General features: G+C 41.3%; 1 protein-coding gene across 37 annotated transcripts in view; it reads left to right on the top strand.

Annotated features, from left to right (window-relative positions):
• Positions 1–24,640, top strand: part of Nrcam (neuronal cell adhesion molecule) — a 288,129-nt gene that overhangs the window by 64,250 nt on the left and 199,239 nt on the right. For all 37 annotated transcript variants that reach the window (XM_042260672.2, XM_016007847.3, XM_042260673.2 and 34 more), the window contains exon 2: positions 1,053–1,206. The gene's annotated coding sequence lies outside the window, so the exon portion shown is untranslated. The remainder of the gene's footprint in view (positions 1–1,052; positions 1,207–24,640) is intronic.

Genomic DNA, 24,640 nt, shown 5'->3' with positions numbered 1-24,640 from the left:
AGTCTGAAAATTAGACTTATTTGAGACAGGGGCTTTTGTGTGGCCACACATACCAGTTTTGGATTGAGAGGTTATGGGGGGAGGATTTCTGTCTCTACTTCCCATGTCACTGGAGGAATTCTGGGATTACAGGCATGAGCTACTATGGGCAGCCTAACATGGTTCTGGGTATTCAAACTCAGGCCTTCACCGTGCCTGCTGTTCCACTGAGCCATCTTCCCAGTCTGCCCACCTAGAGTGCAGCTGGGCTCGAGGAGCACTTAGAAAGCCCAAGTTCATGCTCTTCATGGAAATGGGTCTGAATTCCCACTTCAGCTCTTCTCTCTGTGGTCTGCAGTTCTGGGAACAGTGGCTTTCTAAACAATCCTGTCTGTGGTTTTTACTCTTTCTGATAAAAGAGAGGTATTAAATAAACACACTATTCAAGCACTCCTGCTTGGTGGATTCCATTTAATTAAGGTTTTGTTCTGTTTAGTTCCGTATTACCTTACCTGTTTTTTTCTTACTACAGTGTAGTCAGCAACCCCTTTATTTCTGGTTGCCATCTTTTCTCACCACCTTCAAAACCACCTCTAAAATGGAATTGCGTTGCCAAAATCCCTGGCATTGTCAACTTTGATCAAATGCTGAGTTCTTCATTGTTGGTTCTTTTCAGCCTGTATTAGATTCTTGCCAGAGGAATATAATGTGTTGATGTATTACCATGAAGTAACAGAGAAGAATAAAATCCAGTCCTATTCTTTTCTTTTTTGATTAGTGTGCACAGTTGTTTGCTTCCATTTAGAAGTAATTCAGATTCCTCTGCCACACTGAAATGTAATTGGAATTAAGTTACCTTTTTTTCATTACCCTTGTCCCTTAAATTGTTTCAAGTTCTTAGAATTACTAATGCCTACAAATGCAATAATGTTTGGTTGAAACCAATCATAGAATTTCATATGTATTAAGTTCCCTTGTTTATTTTGGGTTAATAATAAAAAGGAAATCTCAGCTTAATAGAATTGACTGACCACCAATAGTTTACATTCCTTTGTGGGTTTTTTTCTTCTCAGGGATTTCTGTGATATTCTCCAGTGACATCCAGTACCTCTGCTTGCTGAAGGCTTTGACCAAGGCTACTGCCAGCTGTTAACGTCATCCTGAGAAAAGGAGGACATAGAAATCAGGGACACCTTGGGAGGTTTCTGACCAGTGGATCTTCTGAAGGTGAGAGCAGATGACTTCTTTTTATCCTTAGTAGTTAGATTAATGAGTCTGTCTGCCTCAATTGACTTCTTCAAAGAACGAATAGGGAACTGATTCTGAGACTTCTCTGTATGAAATGAAGAGATTTTCGTTGGGGGAGAAATTTTATTTGTAAATAAATTGGTTATTTTAGCAAAATTGGAAGTTATTTTAAGTAAAACTTTGATCTATGAACACACATTTGAGCATATATATGCATACTCTCATGCACATTCGTAAAGCAACAGCAACAAAAGACCATTGTATAGCTGGGTGTCATGGCATACCTTTAATACTGTCACTCAAGGCAGAGGCAACCAGAATTCTGCGTGTTAAATGTCAGTCTGGTCTGCATAGTTCCTGGCCAGCCAGAGCTACACAGTGAGACTCTGTCTAAAATGAAACAGCCCCACCCCCCAAAAAACAAAACAAAACAAGACAAGCAAACAAAGCACAGTAATATTGCTTTATTTCTGAGAATTCTTATGTAGCTAGGGGCTGTCAGCCTTTATACATGCCATACCTGGCCTGCCAAGGCTCAAATGGCTTAGATTATATGAAAGCATACTGTAAGGCTAAATATTTTTAGATAATAAGAAAACTAATCAGTATTATTTATAACTATTTATAACCTTCCAAAATATTCTCAAACCTTTTAATGTGTTTTCCCTCGAGTTTTTTTAGTAAACCTTGCTATGTTCTCATAAAGCAATGACAGTGAGTATCAACAAGTATCTCTCAAATATTAGTGATAGATCTATAAAAAAAAAGTATGACCCGCTCCAGTAGGATACAAGCGTATTGATGGTGCATTGAGGACTGCAACAAGCATCTAATGTACCCCAAATCTGGAGGATGGTGTTTGGTGAATCAGGCCCCTGGAGATGAGCCCTGAAATGGCTTTTGAAAGATGAACAGAAATGAGCCATATAAAGAGCAGAGATAGAGAGTGGTGTAGGCAGGAACAGTGGAGTGGGGCTGTGAACCCCAAAAGGGAAAGCAGTGAGCTGTACAGCAATGTGGAACCTTACATTCCAGTGCATGTGTGCATGGTGAGGGCAACCCACCAAGACCCTGAGGTGCTTCAAGCTAGAAGTTGTGGGCATTTTAGGTGTGTTGCTCTAGAGTGAGTAAAGAGAATCCAAGAGATTTAGCAAGACTGAAAGAAGGGAAGATTGATTTTGGAATAAGGTAGGGAATATTTTGGAAAAATAGAATTTTAATAGGAGCGGTAAGGAACAGAACAAGAGAGTTATTTGAAGAAGTGAGAATATGCTAGATTTGGAGATTGATTGTGCGTGGGAGGGAAAAGATCAGGACTTAAGACTTTTGGATTTCTGACCAGGAAGACAAAGAACATGATGGAAACATACAAGAGGCACAAGGGGCAAGTAGAACATTTTTGATGACACCAGGGCTTCAGAGAAGGTGAGGATATTGAGGCAGAAATACTCATCAGGTAGCTGGAAGGATAAGGTGGAGATAAAAAGGGAAACTCGGTCTAGAAATGTTGAAATTATCAATCATCTTTAGTCAGTTTTCTGTTGCTACAATAAGAAAACCCCCGAGGAAACCAATTTACACAGAGGAAGATTTGGTTGGGTCAAAGTTTCAGAGGTTCCAGTCTGCGGTCACCTGGCCTTGTTGCTGTTGGGTCTGTGGTGAGGCAGAAAGCATGATGGGAAGTATGTGGTGGAGTAAAGTTGCTTCCTCAGGGTGACTGGTAAGCCAAGAGATGGAGGAAGGGTCTAGGATAACAATATCATGTTCTAGGGCATGCCCCTACTGGCCTGATGTCCTCCTGTTACACCTTACCTCCTAAAGGTCCCATCTCTCTCAGGCCCACAAACTAGCAACCACACCTTTAGCCATGAACTCTGTAGAGACACATACAATCCAAAGCGCCATCCAGGGACACAACTCAGAATTGGAGTGCCAACCTTGCATCTATGCGACCCTGGCTTCAATCTCAAGTACCACAAAATATGAAAACTGAAAAGAAATAACAAGATCCAAAGAAGGCAATAACTACAAATCTTTTTTAAAATGTAATTTAAATTAGTACTTAAGTGTTCAATGTTATTTCTTCATACTCTTGACACAGCTCACGATCTTACCTATTGATGTAACCAACCATCTTATTAAATAAGAAACACAGAAACAATGTAAAAGAGAAAGCCGAGAGGTCAGAGCTCAAAGCTAAAATCTCACCCTTCCTCCTGCTGTCCCAGCTTCGCGAAAGAGACCTACTTCCTGTCTGTTCGTTTTTTTAATAGTATGTTGTTCTGCCTTCTCATTGGTTGTAAACCCAAACACGTGACTGCCTCGTCACTGTCTGAATGTACAGCCTTCCAGGTCTTAAAGGCATATGTCTCCAATGCTGGCTATATCCCTGAACACACAGATATCTATGGGATTAAAGGCGTGTGCCACCACCACCACACTCTTGCTATGGCTCTAATAGCTCTGACCCCCAGACAACTTTATTTATTAACATACAATCAAAATAATATTTCAGTACAATTAGATTACCACCACACTTACCGATTTCCATTTTAACATTATTAGTTGTTTCATTTGTATATGTAGTTATTGGTGTTGTTTTCTTAGCACAGTAGAATAGGATGTTTTCTAGGGACCAACTTGGAAGCCTTTTTAGTTTGAGAAAAAGAACTTTAAAACATCGTTTACGAATGACGCAAACCCTTATATTTTAGGAGCACTACAACTCAGTATCATTCTCCATTTCAATTAGTGCCAGTTGCCAAGTATAACTCCTTTTCAGTATTAATCATGATGGTCTCTTGTCAATTCCTGATTTTCATTGCCTAGCACAGTATTTGGGCATTGTTTATAGGAGACCCAGGGCCTTTCTTGAATTCTTCAGGAGGGTGGTACTAATTCCACCCCTTGGTATTCCTAGCATCCACCCTGAACATGGTAGAAGGATCTGTCATAACAGAGGCCTCAGTGTTTGAGAGTAAGTCCACCCCTGTTACACTTTAGGCATTCATTACTCAGAGCCTTCTTTGAGGGAATGCCATGGGTAAAAATTTTAAATTCAAATAATACTTACAATTGTGCTATTTTGAGTGACTTTTATTGAATTATTGTGGTCTTAATTAGCTTAATGACTTATTTTCTTAAGATGTACTGGAAAATTACAAAACCCCACCATTTTAGTCTTTGTGGTTCACTTCATCATCATCCTTCCAGGATTGGCTCATCTGTCACTCTCATTTTTAAACACAGAAAATTAAATTAAAGCAGAATTTGGTAACTGCCTTAGTACTGGCAGATGGCACTAGAGTCTTGGTCTCTGGAAACACACTGGCCTTCCTACAGTGTCCTGTTTTTCTCCCTCCTTCATTCCAAACCTCTTTGAATTGCATAAAGTGAATTATCTGGACATATTAAACTAAGGAATTACACTGAGGGCAATTACTTTGGCTACTTGTAGATTCACCAAACGGATTTTACTTTAATATTCGAGGCTGTGCTTAATGCTTTATAATCTTACTTTTATGACTCCTTTTAGTTCTACCACGGACTTTCTTTTTGTTACCCTCTATTTTTCTATACTGCTTCCATCACTAAAACACTGGGTCACAACCAAACCACCTATATTTAAATTCTAGCAGAGAAAGAAGGCCCTAGTGTTTTCAGAACTAATGTCTGTAAGCAGAAGATGTTTCTGATTTGTTCAATTACACTGAAGTCCACTGTGGGTTTTATGTATAGAAAATGAATCTGTGGAAAAGCTGAGTTCTGTAACTCAGAATGACGGCATATGCATGCAAGCAGTAGGTGGTCGTGAAGACAATGAGTTATTCTGTGCCCTTCATGGGATGGCCGTTCTTGACTGTGCAAACAGTAGGCTCTAAGTCATCAGGATGTGTGTGAAACACATGATTCACTCACCCCCAAAGCTGCCAGGAGGAAAAGGAGTTTCCATACATACGTGCAAAGCATGGGGCTATTTCTCTGTTTTGCCCTCTTTGTCTTTGCTCTCTCTCTTTTTATTCTGTCTCCTCTCTCTTTTTCTGTCTCACTCATACTTTCCATGTCACAGACACACCAATTTGATCCCTCTGAGACACAAGGTCCTTTATGGGTTTTGTCTATATAACTAAATGGAAACAGCGTATGTTGTGGAAAAGGAAATGGAGCTATGGGGAAACAGTGGCTTATGCTGAAGGTTTGCTTGGCTACATTGCATGGAGCAGCATGAACTGGGGTGAGCAGATGTGGAAGTTATTGTAGACTGGGCTATAGCTAGAGTTTTCCTGCCTGGCCCATAGTCAGGACAAATCTCTCTCACCCGCCAGTCCCACAGCCGCTCAGACCCAACCAAGTAAACACAGAGACTTATATTGTTTACAAACTGTATGGCCGGGTCAGGCTTCTTGCTAACTGTTCTTATATCTTAAATTAATCCATTTCCATAAATGTATACCTTGCCACATGGCTTGTGGCTTACCGGCATCTTCACATGATGCTTGTCCTGGCAGCGGCTGGCAGTGACTCCTGCCTTCCTGTTCTTTCTTTTCTCCTCTCTGTTAGTCCCGCCTATACTTCCTGCCTAGCCACGGGCCAATCAGTGTTTTATTTACTAACCAATCAGAGCAACACATTTGCCATACAGACCATCCCACAGCACAGCCAAGTGCAGACCATCTCAGACACCTGCACTCAGGCCTGTGGTCCTAATTATCCTCTATGCGGACCTGCTGGGTAAAGCCACAAGGAACCCAAGAACGGGCTCCCACAGGACATACAGAACATCCCACAGCACTGGGCACAAGATGGCATGGCATTATCAATGGGGAAGCTAGCTCTTACCACTGTTTATTTGGCTTGGTGGTGGTTGTGTCTTAGATGGGGGAAGCACAGAATGTAACAGGACGGGGTGACTGCTGTCTGCCTAGATTCCAGGTGAGTGCTGCAAATACCAGTGTGTGTGTGTGTGTGTGTGTGTGTGTGTGTGTAACAACAACAAAAGCGATGTATACAATTTATGTTAATTTTGAAGTTGGCACTTAAAAGTGCCTAGAGTCTGAAGTAGGCTTCGAGATTGTTCTCCTAACATAGGACTCTTAAGACAAAGATTTTGAGAAGGGAACTGTTGGAAAATAGTAGTCATGGGTGAGTTGACAGGCTGACATTTCTGACTGGGCAGTATTTCAACGGGCTCAAGTAACTTTTAGCAGGAAAATTTGTTATCCTCTGCCCTCTGTTGTGTGCAGTTTTATAAAGAAGAAAGGAAATGCTGAGCCACTGACTTTTGGTGCAAACTCAATCCCACCACAGAGGTCATAGACCTCACATCAGCAATTCATGCACCGTGTTGCTAGCGGACAATGGCAATGGATGTCTAATCAGATAACATCCTGCAACCTTTGAGTTTTCACTCTCCGCTGCCTTTTGTCATTTGGGTACTCTCAAAATTATTCCTCATTCAGGTTTATTATTAACTTTTGAGCCCCAGCTACCATGTTAGTATCTTGCTGGCCATGCTGAAATGAGAGCGGTGCTTAGAGAATTTGTTTTTCCAGTAATTGATAGAAGAGCAAAGCAGCATAATATGAATTAATGACTCTTCACATTTTCCCATCATATAAGCTAGACTCATTATCCCCGAGGGATATATTTTGGATTCATGCCCCAATAAACCATCCCTGCTAGCTGTTGATTTTCTACCCCTTTAAGAGCTGCTGCCTAATGGATAAACAGACAACAGTGAAGAATATACATTTTTATCTTAAACTTTGGAACATTTTTGATTGTTTTTATTAAAAATTTTCTGTTTACAATCAACACTATAATTATTAACGCTGTTTGTCTGAGGCAAGAGTCATCTTGAAGAAACTATATCTTTTAATATGGTTTGGAAAATGAAATCCAGAAGGAAAGATTGGGGATTTAAACAATGATTGAGGATGCAGAACCACAGACCAGGTCTTATTCAGAGTGTAACACCGTGCATCTAGAGGACAGGGCCATTGTTACTTTCATATACATCATATAGGATGATTTGGACATGGAGTTAATCATTCTGTTTCCATATTTCAAGTTTTCTCCCTCTCTGTCCCCCTCTTGGCCATCTAAGTTTTCATGTTTTACCTAGAGTCATCATGTTCATGTTGCATGCCATGTAAATATGTGAGAGAGAAAAAAATGCAAAGAGAAACAGTCCAGGAGAGGAAATTGACAAAGGACAGAGAAACTATTCCTGCCTATCCATAAATCAAAGCAGTATCTGAATTTCTTTCCTCAATCTTATGTCTGGTACCTTTGACATTAAATGATATGATGTGTAACTTATAAGCCCCTAAACAGGTGTTCAGAACTCAAGCTGAGTCACTGTGTGTGGTACCACCCACATCCATCTCCTTCCCTGGACTCTGGCATCTTTTCCCAGCTTCTGGGGGTGTTGAGCAGCTGATGGCTCATAGCTGGGTCTTTCCTTTCGGAGACTGTCTGTAGCCTTGAGCTAAAGAAAGCTACCTCATCCATGCTATGCCATCAGGATGCATTCAAGCACTAGGCAACTTGGAGATACAAAAGCCTTTACCCTGTTTCAATATAGTGTATGAGACCTGAAGGATCTACTAGGGCCTTTGCTGTGAATACCTCAGACCAACCTCTTCTACTGCACTTTCCCATGGGGGGTGAGTCCCATAGCACTCACTATTAAAATTCACATATGCAAAACATCATCTGAAAGTCCGGCTCCAGGGAAATCTAACCTACAACAGTCACCACACCTAGACCATGCAGTGTACTTATAAGAGAATGTGGCTATATAGCCATATAATTTTAGACTCGTAAGTCCTGTGAGAATAAAGCCCAGACCCTTCTCATGAAAAATGGGAACAATAATCCTGACTCACAGAGTTTATAGCAGAGTATCCAGTGCCTCATATATATGCAGTATTCATTACATAATAGTATAGTTTTCTAGTGACTATCAATGGATATCCCATAAACTATATACTAGTTATGATCAATCAGTTACCACAGAAAGCAAAATAAAAAAATTTTTTTCAAGACAGGTTTCTCTGTGCAGCCTTGACTGTCCTGGAACTCACTGTGTAGACCAGGCTGGCCTCGAACTCAGAGATTCACCTGCCTCTGCCTCCTGAGTGCTGGGATTAAAGGCATGCACAATCATCATCTGACACAAAAGAAAATCTTAATATCATCTTTACTACACTTAACTTAATAGAATATAGAATATTTTGCATTTGTTTGGTTTTGGTTTTTGAGACTGACCTCACTATGTAGCTCAGGCCTACCCAGAGCTTATTGTTTAACCCAGGCTGTCTGTTCCTGCCTTATCTCTCATGTGCTGGAACTAAATGCACAACACCATGATCAGTAAGTATAGAAGTTAGTAAAAGATGCATCACCTGAAATTTTAAATAATTCTTCCACAGTACTTGTCACCTTTAATAGAGTATATGGAGAAATTAACTAGGTTCCAAAGGAAAACTAAAGAGATCAAAGAAATAAAGGTTGTAGTATAAGCATTTCAGAGGCTGAGGCAGAAGGATCAAGATCAAGACCAGCCTGGGCTACACAATGAGTCAGACTCTCTCTGTTCTCTCTCTCTCTCTCACACACACACACACTCACACACACACACACACACACACAAAATCTTCAAAAAGAAAAGAGTAGATGATTTTCAACCCTGAGTCACTGAGCTGGGAGTCTAAGAACTCAGAATTTTGCCATTCTAGAAGTTATGCTTTGTTTTGCAGATGGAAGACATTAACTACTATTATTCATATTTATTTTCTCTATAATTGAACTTACTTATATTTGTGACTAATTATAACTTTGTATGCTCTCCTGATAACCTTACAAATCTCTGGTCATTAAATATGCAATTATGTGCATTTAAAAATGTACTAGATATTATTATTATAGTTTTCAATCTTATGTGCTATCTCTTTGATTTACATTAGAATAAGTTAACCATTTATTTGTTATCCAAGGTAAGCTTTTTTTCTGGTCCATATGGTGTGATGATAATATTTAAATTCTGATTAGTAATATCAATATGAAGGGCTTTGAAATAACAGCAGTAAGTTTGGACCCCTGGAGAATAAATTATTTTTCAATCAATTAATTTCTCAGATATTAAATAATGGATTGAGATTATAGGTTTTTAAACTAAAATTTTTAAGGATTTAGGAGTCAGGGGTCTGGGGAGATAGCTCAGTCAGAAAAGAGCTTTCTGTGCAAGTATGAGGACCTGAGTTCAATCCCTGTCTCCTACTTATAAAACCAAGTGTAGTTATGCACCTCTCTAATTCCATTGAGAAGGAGGCAGAGACAGGAGGGTCCCTAAGAGCTCATTGGCCGGTCAGCCTAGACAAATCAGTGATCTCTGGGTTCAGTGAGAGACGCTGTCTCAAACACTCAGGTGGAATTGATTGAGGAAGGTACCTAACACCAATCTCTGACCTCCACATACACATGCACACATACACAGACACAGACACAGACACACACACACACACACACACACACACACACACACACACACACACACACAGACACACACACACACACACACACACATGCACATATATGTTTACATGAATCTCTTCCACACACAAAGATATTTATTTCAGAAGGTAATTAGAAGCCATTGGGAAGTTTGTAAACAGCCATGTGTGTTGGATTTTGCTCTCTTTGGAGTGCCTTCTCAGATGGTGTCAGAAGACACGATGAGAGAATCTGAGGCAGGAAGCAGTGTCTGGCTCTGGTCCTGTTGTTACAGCTACAGATGATCTCTTCTTCATAAAAACAAAATCACCTCTACACATGTTCCCTCTGTACTTCTGGCTCCTGCTTTCTAACTTGTATGGGAATCATTAGTACAGTAACCCTCTTTCAAAGACACCTAGGAAACCCAAGTGATCATTTGCACCAGAGCAGCCCAAGGACTTGGTCACTTCTTCCCACAAAGTGGCCTTGCTTTCCTAATCTCTCTCTTTTGACATAGATATAATCACTGGCTTGTTTTGTTCATTATTTAAATTGGCAAAACAGGTCTAGTGCTGTAAAAATAAGTGTCAAAGATATCCTTGGTCTATCCTTCACAGGACATTCCACACAAATACCTTATTTCTTTCTGTTGCTAAAAAGCTACGATTCTTAAAGGATTTTCTGTCCCCAGAGGAGTAAAGTGTGTAATCATTACTATTGCAGGATCCCCTCTTTACCATGAAGCTAGGGGAGTACAGCAATGGACGAGGCTTCAGTATCTCAACATTACCTTGATGTGGGTGTGTAGCCTGTGTCTGATAGCATACATGTTCTCACAAGTAACAGATGCATTGCTATGTCCTCACTGGGGTTTTGTTCAGTATTGTCTTTGCCCTTTTCTAAGCCACTTTCAGTCTCCCTGAACTACCCTCTTTCGATTACATTCTGAAGCACATTACTCCTCTACAAAGCCTTCCTTGGTTATCCTAAGCACAGTGTGTGGCCTGTCTCTGCATCTCCCCTGATCCACTTGACCAGTTGACAGTGGTGTTATGTAGGCTGAGGGTGCATTGAGTGGAGTGTTAGGATTACCTCCCAGGCAGCATCAGAGAGCATTATTGATCTCACAGTGACATTTGCCCTCTCCAGTAATATAAGTGCTTGAATCATCCCCAGATGTACATTTTCAGTGTGATAAATGCATCGAGACAAGAAGGTAAAGGTACTTTGGGAAAAGAAAATCAGTGAAAGGACTGAAAATCCTGTCCTCTCATATCCTGAGTGATAACACATTAGTCAAAGCATCAGTTCACAGCCAAATGACAGGATTCAGGTATAAGCCTAGCTGTACCTCTCACTCAGGACCATTCAGACTCATCTATTCCATACAATCTTTTTAAAATAATGTCTTAGTTTCTTTTAAAAATTTTTATTATTGTGCTACACACACACACACACACACACACACACACACACATATATATATATATATATATATGAATGACATAGGGGACACACATGTGGAGATTAAAGGGCAACTTTGTAGGGTCAGTTCCCTCTTTCCATCATGTAGTATCTAGGGTTCTTTGCCCCTCATGAAACACTATAGCTGTGGGAGACCAGCTCCAACCTGTCAAAGGGTTCTTGAGGGGAGGAGAGAAGAAAGAGGAAGTATTAGATAGAAAAGAAAGACAGAGACACAGGATAGCTTCGGGAGGGCCCTTGGTCAATACCCAGCCACCTCAAGTTTTATTCTAATGGGATTTTTATACAATACCAAGGGAAGAGGCAAAAGACCTCCTCCTTTCAAGATCAAAGCACAATGTACAGCTAAGTGCAGACCCTTCAAAACACCTGGTAAGCACACCCCTGGCCAAATCATCCTATTATGCAGCCCTGATGAGTAAAGCAAGCTCAGATTCTCTGACCTTGAGTAAGGCCTTACTAGGGAGCCTCTGTAGGCCCCCACAGATTTTCCCATCTATATAATATAAAACTGTGGCTTGAATAATTGTAAGAATACATATGCTCCCATGGCTGTAATATCTCCTAATAAAGGAGTAGAGGATGATCAAGATGGAATGGCCTTTTTAAGTGGATCTAAGATGTCTATAGCAGTTTTAGCTTCATTAAATCTTTCTTAAATTAATAAACTCTTGTTGCAACCACATTAAATAAATCAGTAAATTCCTGATACAACTACATCAAATCTAAGGACTCCTTAGCATCACCATAACATGGTTCATTAACAAGGTTAACATCATAATTCTAGTATGAATATTACTACACACAATTCATTTCTCACAAACTTACATCCAAAAGCAAACTCTTGATAGAACTATTTACACTTCATAAACTTTACCAAACATCTAAAAGCAATTTCTTAATAGAAACTTTTGCAATTCTTGCTAACAAAACATAGGATACGTTAACACAGGCTAACATTATCCGTACAAAGAACAAGAAAATGTTTTAGCATCTAAGCTGTTCCAGTCCAGCAGCAAAAACTTTATCTCAACTCCTACTCATCAGTACATGTTTTTAATTAAATAGACTGATGAATATAACAACTCCTCCTTACTTTATATTTTTGAAGCTTCATCTTGAACCTGGGTAGAAAAAACAAACTTCTTCATTCCTACACAAAACAGTTACATTTTTACAAAAAACAGTTCATAAGTCATCACAGTTTATAATGTGTATATAGGCATAGGTGAAATAAAAATTGTCCCATTTCTGAGGTCTGAAAAGTTCAAAAAGCCAGTTCTGACACCAGTCTTAATGTTCCACTGAAAGCTCAAGATCAGGGCCTGGCTCTCCAGTTGCCCTGAAAGTCCTTGTATAGCTGTCCAACTCATAATGAATCTGAAGCAAAAAGCTCTAAATACAAAGAGACCCACAACCAAAAATTTATTGCAATTCCCTTGAATGCAACAACCCAGTTCAAATAAGAGTCTCTGAAACTTCGCTCTTAGCTATAGAGGCACCTTATGGCTGGTAGCCTTCCCCTAGGCAATCTGCTCCAGGGTGAAGGTGGCATCATCATAGCTGAGCTGCTGCAGACCTCTTCGAAAAAGCCCTCCTTACAGCCAGCATGAACCAGGAAGCCATCTCTTAAAAGAACCATGCATTTGTTCACTGCCAGCAAACAGAAGTTGCACAGCTTTGGTTGCTGTCTGTGACCCATTCGACTTTTTTTTACAGTCCTGGTCTGTCTGTGCCTCTCATCTGGCCCTCTAGCCCTGGGACCCCTGTATCTTGGGGCCTGAGGCTCTCAATCACCTCTTGTCAGAAGAGCTCAAGGTGCCGCCCTGCTGCTATGAACTGTGGCTCTCATTCAGCACCACTGGTCCAGAGGAAACCCAGTTGCTGCTAGTTGCAGCTGTTGCACCCCAGCTCCATTGCCTGCTCTGCTGGTGGCCTTGCATCCTCTATGCTCTGCCTTACCCAGTCACCAGGAGCCCAGGTTGGCCTGGCTTCTATTGCATCTCTGTTGTTCAGCCTGGAGTGTGGCTCTGCCTCACTCAGCATTTCCCATGCAGTAGCTGCCTGTGCTTTCTATTGCAGGAAGGATTTCAAAACCTCTGCTGCACTCTCCACCCAGGTGTCCTGTCAACCAGCAGTTTCCCCTGGGTCCATAGCACCGCCTCTGTCTCAGTTCCACTCTTGGGGATGCTTCCTCATCTCTGTAGGGACCACGGTATCCCCCAAATGCATGGCCAGCTGGGTGCACTCAGACTCAGAGGTGCCTGTTCCCTGGACCACTGGGCATCTTTCTTTGGAAGCTTTGTCTCTTGAGCAGCGGCCAAGGCACCCTGTACACTCACCCTCCAGCTGCCCACTTGGCTTTCTGTCCACATTTTCCCAAGGTATCCCGTGCTCGGCTCTGGGCACCAAGGACTCTGGCTCTGTGTGTTAGGCCTGCTCCAGGCGCTGTGGTCCAAAGCCTCTGCCACTACTTGTACGCCCTCTCTCGCCTGGCTCATCAAGGTCTAGGAGCACAACCACCAGCTGGTCTGTTCTGGCTCCCACAAACACCCTGGCTGATTGAGCTCTCCTTACAGAGGCTCTACCATGGCAGAAAGCTCGTAGACCCCTGTTACGCACGCTGGCTCTTTCAGCGTCTGCTGCCTGTGATGATGAGACCCAAGGGTCTCAGCGATGCCAATGCCAGGTCAGCTGCTGCCTGCTGTGGGAGTTTCTGAAGCCGCTGCTCATTCTCAGACTGCTAGGTCCGCAGTGCCTGCTCAGTTCTGGATGCCGCTTTCTGTGTCCTAGGTCCCGTGCTCGGAAAAAATCTCTTGAACTCTATGTTACTTACTATTATACCTAAGCCTACATTTCCCAAACTTCACAAAAACTTTTATGACTTACTTATATTACAACTTTCCTTTAGTGGATAGAGAGAGAGAGAGAGAGAGAAAGAGAGAAAGAGAGAAAGAGAGATGCTTGCTGTAGCCTAACCTTAGTTCCTTCTGGCTTTTAAAATATATTTAAAGAGCTATTACTACTCTGCCCCATATTTACAATTTTACTCCCCAAAAATAAAAACACTGCACCCCAATTAATTATCCAAGCGTGTTTAGCCTTTGGTGTTCCTTCACTTTTTCCTAGATACCCAAGCCCCACGCTGGGTGCCATATGTAGGATACAAGCTCCAACCTGTTGAAGGTTTTTGGAGGAAGGAGTGAGGAATGAGGAAGTACTATATAGAAATATAAACCTAGATGAAAAGAAAGAGAGAGACACATGATAGATAGCTTCAGGGAGGCCCTGGGTCAAATACCCAGCCACCTTGAATTTTATTATAAGGGGATTTTAATATACTACCAAGAGGAGAGGCAAAAGACCTCCCCCTTTCAGGATCAAAGCACTACAGCCAAGTGTAGACCCTTCAAAACACCTGACCAAATCATCCTATTATGTAGCCCTGCTGGGTAAAGCAAGCTCAGCTTCTCTGACCTTACTAGGGAGCCTCTGTGGGCCCCTACATGTAGCATATTGTATATGTCCAGCCTCATGATGCCCCGAGGACAAAGTGGTGTGGTAGTTAGAGTTTCTATTGTTGTGATAAAACACCATTATCAAACACAACTTGGGGAGGAAAGTATTTATTTGGCTTAACACTTCTACATCACAGTCTATCTCTAAGGGAACTCAGGGCAGGAACTCAAGCAGGAACCTGGAGGTAGGAACTGAAACAGAAGCTGAGGAAGAATCCAGCGTACTGGCTTGCTCCTAATGGCTTGCTTAGCTCACTTTTATATAATGCCAGGACCACCTGCCCAGGGATACCAGTGCCCACAGTGGGCTGGGCCCTACCACATCCGTCGCTAGTCAAGAAAATGCCTCACAGACTTGCCTACAGGCCATCTAATGAAGGTATTTTCTAAATTGAGGTCCCTCTTCCCAGATAACTCTAACTTGTGCTGAGTCAATGGAAACTAAGCAGAATAACTTGTATCTGGTAAATAGGAAAGCCGAGCATGGAGAGTGTTCCCTCTACAACAGACACCAGACTCACAACTTCTGGCTTCTGTTTTAGTTTCAACAGTCATGTTTCTAGAAGTGTGGTCTACATACCAGCTGCCTGGATGTCACCGGTAGCATGTTAAAAACTACAATTTCCGGATCCGCCCTTGAACTCCTAGATCAGAATATTCATGTTAACAAGAACCCTGGGGTTCACATGTACTTTCAAGTTGGGGAAATACTGTAATCTTGGGACAGTGGAAGCCTCTGAGGTAAAAGGATGAAAGAATATTTTTGACTTCTGTCACTGCTTCAGATCTCATCTGTCAAATCTCTTCGCCTCTGAAGAGGTTTCACATAAATGTGATAGTTGCTTTCAAGCTTTTAAAAGTTTAAATGCTGTCATTTTCTAAGCTTCCAACGTACAAGAATATAAGTTTCTTTCCCTCCAGCCCAGCCTGTGCCCTGAAATCTTCTTCTTCTTTTTAAACTATTAATCAGCTTTTACTTAAAAAAATCACATTTATTTGTTTATGTACACATGGGGGAGATGAGCACCTGCTCAGCATGTGTGTGGAGATCAGAGGGACAGCTTGCCACTGTTGGTAATGTCCTTCTGTCATGTGTGTTCTGGGGATCAAATTCAAGTCATCAGGCTTGGGCTCAGGTGTCTTTATCCACTGAGCCATCTCACTATGTCCTTTGTGTGTGTGCGTGGTGTGTGTGTGTGTATCATATATATATATATATATATATATATATATATATATATATGTATATGATATATTATATTGGGGGTGAGTGCATATCGTGGCATCAGTATGGAGATGACAACTTTCAAGACTTGGTCCTACTTTCCCACCTCGTTTCTGAGGCAAGGTCTCTCTTGTTTTTTGCAGGTGCAGAGGATAGGCTAGATAGCCCGGGAACTTCCATGTAATTTTCCTTTCTCTGCCTCCCGTTTCCCAGAGGAGTGCTAGATTACAGATGTGGCTACAGCATTCAGCTTTTAATGTGTGTTCCAGGAATCAAATCTAGGCTGCCAGGCTTGCATGACGAGTGTTTTTACTCCCTGTGCTGTCCATCTGCTTCACCCCTTATCAACTTTATCATGAACCAAACCCATCACTTCCAAGCCTTGACTAAGTAGCTGCATTATGATGATACTCATTCTTCAGGAGTTCGATGGCTGCATTAAACCTTCAGTGAAACCCAGAAGTAAAATCCTAGTGCACACAGCAAACATAAAACAGTGAAGAAAATTTCCAAGTTCATTTGTCTTAATTCATCAAATTATTGACCCATGGGTGATGCACAGACATTTTTGTCATGAACCAAACTTGAAACCTAAGGCTGTACATACTTCATTGCCTCGTAGTGGTGGTTGCAAGACTAATCCTAGCACTTGGGAGGCAGAGGCAGACTTACCTCTCAGTCTGAGGCCAGCCTGGTCTATAGAGTGAGTTTCAGGACAGCCAGAGCTATATAGAGAAACCCTGTCTCGGAGGGAAAAAAAAGAGACTGTACTTCATTATTTGTTTTTCTATTCAGTGAGGGAATCTAGCACATGCTGCTTAAGTGCTCTACCTCTAAATTACTTCCCCCTCTCTGAACTTCATTAAAAAGACATACATTCTAAAGCTCTTGTTCTTGAATTTTGTCTTTGGGTAGGGAACCGAGAATTAGATCTATGCCCTAGGAGCCAAACAGCTGCCCTGGAATGTTAAAGATGGAAACTACTCAAGTCCTTAGCATTCCCAGGCTTGTGTCTCCAGTGGCCTCTGCTATACATTATATCCAATGTCTGACTTCTTGTCGTCACCCTGAAAGTTTCATTTTAGCTCCCCTGCCGCTTCCTCTATGTCTTGTTTGTTTTCACTTTAATGAGGCAAGAAAAGACAGCTTTGTCTTTACTTCTGGTTAGCAGCTTTCATGAATATTCATTGACTACTTCCCTTTCCAGCGACTGTTTTTTAATTGGTTGTTTTTTGTTTTTTTCTTTCTCTTTAATTGTTTGTTTCCGAGACAAGGTTTCTCGGTGCAGCTCTTGCTGTCCTCGAACTCACTCTGTAGACCAGACTGGCTTCAAACTCAGAGATTTGTCTGCCTCTGTCTCCCAAGTGCTGGGATTAAAGTCTTGCTCCACCATCACTGGCCTTTTTTTTTTTTTTTCAATTGCTTGTTTTTAAGTGAAATCTGAAGTGAAAAATAACTCCCGGTTTTCACTTTAATCTATGTGGTCTGTTAATCTCTACTGAGTAGGTTCTGAGTCGGGAAAGGCGGTTTCCCTGGGTTGCTTCACTCTGAGAAGGCACAGGCTGTGTGTGTGTGTGTGTGTGTGTGTGTGTGTGTGTGTGTGTGTGTGTGACAGAGATGGAGGGAAGGAGAAAGAGAGCGGAGGAGGGAGGAAGGAAGGAGGGGGAGAGAGAGAGAGGCAACTAACTGTCGATCTTAAAAGCTGTGAGTCAAAGCTTGGAGACAGTGATTTAGTGATTTGCCTTAATTCACAAGATAGTGAATGGAGGAGAGTGAGGTGATTTCAGATGTTAGAGCTCTGGGTCCCTTACATAAGTGGAATTATGTGGCATTTTGTGCCTGGCTTCCTATAATTAACATAATGATAGCACACTGCTTTTCTAGTTGTTCCATAGAAACCCATAGTGGGTGGTTTGGAAGAAATTCCTTCTAAAGAACTGATACAGTTTTCATTTTGCTATATCAAGTTCTTAAGAAAAATGTGGCTAACCCTGAAGCCTGCCGGCCCTGTTTGCTTAAGCCTGAGTGCTGACCAGTGTCTCTGTGGGCAGCCCTTTCAGTGGGCATTTCCCAGACTGGATGATACTGGGTAAATCTGTCATATCAGCTTCCACATAGTGTTTTCCCATTGCTTTCGAGAAGTGCATTCCTTTCCACCTGCTCTGGAAGTCAAGAGATGCAGCCCTGCCTGGAAGGTCCTGCCCATTCAGCACTGCACAATTAGCAGTTTCTCTGTTCTCTTCATGGGGTCCTGTTCTTCACAGGCAGTCTTGCACTCCCTTCTAAGGCCCACTTTCTAAACTTGCTTGTTAGGCAGCTGATCTCTTCGTATTGAGACTGTTTTCTGAGTGCTGGGTATAGTTCCCTGTGTGTCTCCTTCCTCGTCTTGGCTGTGGTGACAAAGGAGCCTAGGCCACCTTCCCACCTTCCCGCCTTGAGTATGGGTGCCATTGCCCTGAAGCAAAGCCAGAGGGGATCAAGTATTTCCCATCTTTCCTCTGGAAACAAAGTGATCTTTTGGAACTGGGTGACACTTAGAGTTGTCTTTTATCTTTCAGGCAAGATGTAATTAGACATCCTCCGCAATTTACCAAGTGATGCAGGACATGCTATAGAAATGTTCAAGAGGGGGGTGTTTTAAACAGGGCTGATTTTCCTCCCTGTGTGTCAAAGTAGAACCTGCTCGTTACAAACAAGGTGGAAAACAGAGAAAATAGAACAAAAATAAACAGCACATGCAAAATATTTCTCATTAAACCAAAGTACATGTACATATGCCTGTATATTTACTTTTTTTTTTTTTTTTTTTTTTTTTTTGGTTTTTTGAAACAGGGTTTCTGTAGCTTTGTGCCTTTCCTGGATCTCGCTCTGTAGACCAGGCTGGCCTCAAACTCACAGAGATCCTCCTGCTTCTGCCTCCCTAGTGCTGGGATTAAAGGCGTGCACCACCTTTTTGCAGACGGTTTGATGGTATGGGTCCTTGGGATATTAATGCTGAACACCTTTCTTCATTTTAAGTCTCTGTTTTTACAATGAAACATTGCACACACGTGCAAGGAGGATGAGCATGTGCTTGTGTTCGGGAGCACCATAAGGGAGACAGCCCAGACTCTGGCCATGGATGTGCCATTTGCTATCTTGGAACTTTGGAAAAGTTACTTGATTTCTTTGCTGAAGTTCTCTTTACAGAGTATTATTAGAATTAAATGGTAAAGTGTTAACTACTTTTTTTGAAAATAAACATAACATATATATATATATTTAATATATAATGTACATATATTAAAAAGGAGTTTTAAAAACATAGGCAAGGTGACATTATTATTTTGATTGCATTTTATTCCATGGCCTTATCCACTTTCCTTTCTGTAACCCCCTTTAACCTTACACAAACTTGAACCTCATATGATTAATATTACACGGATATTTATTTAACCTTATGTTTGTGAGATTTATTCAAGGTGATTTTAATCCATGATAACAGTGTTCTATTTCAAGTATATGCCAAAGACTATACCCTTCCAAGTTAGTCATTAACTGTGATTATAGGAGGTGCTTCTGTGAACGTCCTCATGCCTCTTAGTGCACACGTCAAAGCTTGTTTGTATTGTATTCCTTCTAATGGAATTTGATTGCTGGTTATGTGCATGCTCTATTAAGTGGCTATTCTTTCAGACGGATTTGGCTGGTGCGCATGTCCTCACACCAGAAGTTTTGTCAGAGATGACTTCAGAGGGGGGATGATGTCTTGGGGGCGAGAGATGACTTCAGGGGGGATGACGTCTTGGGGGCGTTTATCTCCCACTCCCTACAGTTGCACCTTTACTTTCTATTTGCTTTAAGGCTCTTTCCTTTAGAGGTCTTTCCCCATCAGACCCTTTTACACCTCCCCCCCTCCCTCCCTCCCCCTCCCTCCCTCCCTCCTTCCTTCCCTCCCTCCCTTTCTTTCCTTTTTTTTTTCTGAATTTTTGAAGACTAAAACATTTTAATCCCAAATTGTATAGTTAATTGTATTGCATCTAGAACCTTCTAGTTACAGTATATCACTAACCCACTGTTTACCTCTCTAAAGGCATGGGACCTGGGAGAATGGAGCGTTAAAATGAGGCAGACTAAAGTCTCATACAATAAGCCAACTTTGGACGAACTGCGCACACATGACAAAGACATGCTTTTCCACAGAGGCATATAAACAAATAAAAGTAGCCAGTTGTGATAATCTAAAGGAAACAGCCCTATCTGCTACACCTGGGAGGGGCAAAAACACATTCCAAGAACAATTCGAGGTTCTGAAGAAACTGAAGTCACAAAACTCGTGTTTTCTTGGAATTTTCTCACGAGCACTTAGAATTCTCCTCACAAGACTCGGTCGCCCCACCCTAGGTCAGATCTTAGCTTTCCAATCTTGCCTTTATCCTTCTAAAAAATGCTAATTGTTCATTTTTTTTTGTGATATATATTTTTTATTTTACAATACCATTCAGTTCTACATATCAGCCATGGGTTCCCCTATTCTCCCCCCTCCCACGTCCTCCCCTTACCCCCAGCCCACCCTCCATTCCCACCTCCTCCAGGACAAGTCCTCCCCTGAGGACTGGGATCAACTTGGTAGACTCAGTCCAGGGAGGTCCAGTCCCTTCCTCCCAGACTAAGCCAAGTGTCCCTGCATAAGTTCCAGGTTTCAAACAGCCAACTCATGCAATGAGCACAGGACTTGGTCCCACTGCCTAGGTGCCTCCCAAACTGATCAAGCCAATCAACTGTCTCACCTATTCAGAGGGCCTGATCCAGCTGGGAGCCCCTCAGCCTTTGGTTCATAGTTCATGTGTTTCCATTCATTTGGCTATTTTTTTTTTAATAATTGAGTAAAACTGAAATTTATTATATGCCACAGTCGTCCTAGGGACCTCCATGCTCTATATATAGCCTCTATGGTTCTATGGGTTGTGGTCTGATTGTTCTTTATTTTATATCTAGAATCCACCAATGAGTGAGTACATACCATAACTGTCTTTCTGGGTTTGGGTTACCTCACTCAGGATGATTTTTTCTAGTTCCATCCATTTGCCTGCAAATTTCATGCTTTCATTGTTTTTCTCTGCTGAGTAGTACTCCATTGTGTATATGTACCACATTTTTTTCATCCATTCTTCCGTTGATGGGCATCTAGGTTGTTTCCAGGTTTTGGCTATTACAAATAGTGCTGCTATGAACATAGCTGAGCATGTATCTTTATGGTATGAATCAGCATTCCTTGGGTATATGCCCAAGAGTGGGATGGCTGGGTCTTGAGGTAGTTCGATTCCTAATTTTCTGAGAAACCGCCATACTGATTTCCATAGTGGCTGTACAAGTTTACATTCCCACCAACAATGGAGGAGTGTTCTCTTTGCTCCACATCCTCTCCAACATTGGTTGTCATTGGTGTTTTTGATCGTAGCCATTCTAACAGGTGTAACCTTTCTTTCCTTTTGTAAATACATGCACATGTCTTTCTCATTCTACACCCCTCTTGGTGTGCACTGATTCGCATGTCAACCTGTTTGTATCTTTTGTCAGTTCTTGTCAAATCTCAGCCAGTGCTCCTTTGAACATCCTCTCATTCTGTTCTTTGCTCACCTCAATTCTTGCAGTTCCTTTGTTTGTTTGTTTTTGTTTTTGTTTTTGAAGATAGGGTTTCTACATGTAGCCCTGGCTGTCTTGTAACTCACTCTGCAGATCAGGCTGGCCTCCAACTCACAGAGATCCACCTGCCTCTGCCTCCCCAGTGCTGAAATAAAAGGTGTGCGCCAACGCTTTCTTCTTTTTATTTCTTTGATAGCTCTTCTTGTATTTCCCTTTTGTTTGGTGTTGTAATGAGTAATCCCTTCTGCTCTGCTTTTAAAAATAGACTGTATTTAATAAGAAGCTTATCTCATTTGTTGACTTTTAGCATTTTTTATGAAGTTAAATAACTTTAATTTTTTGTTTTCATAAATTCCTTTTGTTATCCTTTGGAGCTGCTTAGTCTTATTTATAGTGCCTTTTTATTTGTGATTTAATTTTTTTATATTGTGATAAAAGATAATATTGACCATCTTAAAATCACTTCAAGTTTATAGCACTGTTGTATTAAGTGCATTTCTATTATTGTATAGCCAATTTCTAAAACTCTTCATTTTATAAAAATGAAATGTGTGGCCATTAGCCACTGCCCTCCTTGCTTCCACACTATGCCTTCTACTCTCTATCTCCATGGATCTGCTTGCTCTGGGTCCCTTATAGAAATGGAATTATGTGGTATTTTTGTGCCTGGCTTACTATGATTACCATAATCAAGGCTTACTCTTGATGTTGCATATTTTAGAATTTTCTACTTTTTGTTAAGCCACACACTATTCCATTGCAGTTTCTTTGTAATTTTTAACTACCATATTTATATTAATAAGTTCAGAGGTGATAATTTAACTTAAGTATCTGGTGCCAATTAACATCTGAAGTCCATGGACATCCAGGTCTGCTGTGTTCTGCTGGGTTTTCTTCACGCTAGCTTGTTCCCTGAGGTGTTTGTAAATGTTATTTATGAGGTTTGAATGGATTGAATTTAATGCTCAGGAGTCCTGAAACCTCTATCAAAGAGGATTTTCATTTGCCTGGTTAGATAGAAGCCAAAGGCCCTACCAATGTGAGAACTCTTAGTCTTTCAGCTTTGATGTCGGCATCAGGTCTGGCTGCACCTCAGGAACATCCTTTCCCAGTGTTATTCCCCATCAGAGTCCACTTAGCTGTTCCTCCTCTGCCTCTTCTGTCTTCTCACATTTCTGTTTCCAATGCCTCCCTCCACGCCCATCCTTCCTCTCTCATGGTCTTTCCTCTTTATTCATCAAAGTGCTTTGTCTGGCTACTGGAAATCTTCTCTTTGTTTTTCAGATTTTCAAATTGTAGTGTATTGTATGTCTAGTGATCTCTCTCTCTCTCTCTCTCTCTCTCTCTCTCTCTCTCTCTCTCTCTCTCTCTCTCTCCCTCCCTCCCTCTCTCCCCACCGTGTGTGTGTGTGTGTGTGTGTGTGTGTGTGTGTGTGTGTGTGTGTGTGTGTGTGTGTATTCCTGCTTGTTTCCCTGTCTGAAACTTGAGTGTCATTTGTATTAGTTACATTTATGTCACTGTGATAATGATACCTGACAGAATTTGAGGAAATAAAAGTCTTGTTTGGCTCACAGTCTTAGAGTGACATACTTCTCCCAGTAAGACCACTAGCTGCCCCATAGCTTGGGAACACCACCTGGAGATCCAGCATTCAAAGCACAAGCCTGTGGGTAATGGTTCAGAAAATCATCTTTTCTGACAAACTCCTAGGCATTGTTTCTTCATATATTATTTCTTCCCCATCTTCACTCTTTGCTTTTTATAGAATTTGTTATTTTCCTTGGTGTTTTATTTTTATGCTTAATAATTTTACCTCTTATTATATACTATACTATATATAATATGTATATAATTATACACACACACACACACACACACACACACACACACACACACATTCTACTTTGGAGATGTCTTTTGCAATTTGGCAATTGCTACAACTTTGAATTCTAGTTCCCCAGGTCATCCCTCCTCTTGTCTTATTATATATGCAATTTTTGCATGCAGTCACAGAACTAGTTTTGTTCCAGTTCAAGTCTTTTTCATTCTTCATGGCGTCATGCTCTTGACCTAGATATTCAATTCCCTTGACAACATTTTTTTTTTTTTGTGATGACCTCAAACTTGCCATGTAGCCAAGGACAGCTTTGAATTCTTGACTTTCTTCCCTCTACCTCCCAAATGGTGGGATTACAGGCCTGTACCACCACTTCCAGTTTTATGTGATGCTGTTAATCAAATCAAGGACTGTGTGCATGCTAGACCAGCACCCTACTTAACCGAGCTATATTTCCATATTTCCCACTCAGTAGTATGTATGTGGTATGTGTGTGTATGTGTGTGTTATATGTGTATATATGTGGTATGTGTGTGTGTATGTGGTGTGTGTGTGTTTGTGTTTGTGTGTGTATGTATGTGGTGTGTGTGTGTGTGTTGGGGGCAGGGTGTAAGCTAGTATGTTGTCCAGAGGTTTTCTTTCATGAACCCAGAGCTCTCTAATTCACTGTGCTGACTAACCAACAACTCTCCCTCAACCCCACCCTGAGGTCTTCTTGAATCCTCCTCCTTGCTAGGATTTCAGGTTGTTTAAATATGCTTGGAATTTTGACTCTATTAATTTCAACGTCTGATGTTTTGATATCTGTGTAGTGTGCTCTGTTGATTCTTATTCATGGTATCTTGCTTTTTCAAATAATTTAATTTTTAATTTTGAAGGCATTTTCCTAGGACTTAGTCTGTGAGAACGTATAGTTTGAGGACCCATTCCTGATTCGAGGATTTAGGTTTGTTTCTAAGACAAATGGTATTGCTTTCATTTATTGCCTTTGGAATATATACATACACACACACACACACACACACACACACACACACACACATATTTGGTATATGGTGGGGGATCTTGGAGAAAGTGTAAGTCTAGCTAAGGGGGAGTTCTGGTTACAGATTGTTGGGGAGAAGTTTCACTCTTCTCTCCATATCAAAGTCAAGAGGAAGTTGCTTTGCTCTGCCTTGTAGGGTGAACTCTTTTCTACTTCATCAAGGACACAGCCTTTAAGCA

The sequence above is a fragment of the Peromyscus maniculatus genome, chromosome 14, assembly GCF_049852395.1.
Source record: "Peromyscus maniculatus bairdii isolate BWxNUB_F1_BW_parent chromosome 14, HU_Pman_BW_mat_3.1, whole genome shotgun sequence".
Lineage (NCBI taxonomy): Eukaryota > Metazoa > Chordata > Mammalia > Rodentia > Cricetidae > Peromyscus > Peromyscus maniculatus.
The sequence above is the reverse complement of the archived record's forward strand: the minus strand, read 5'-3'. Positions and strand labels throughout refer to the sequence as shown.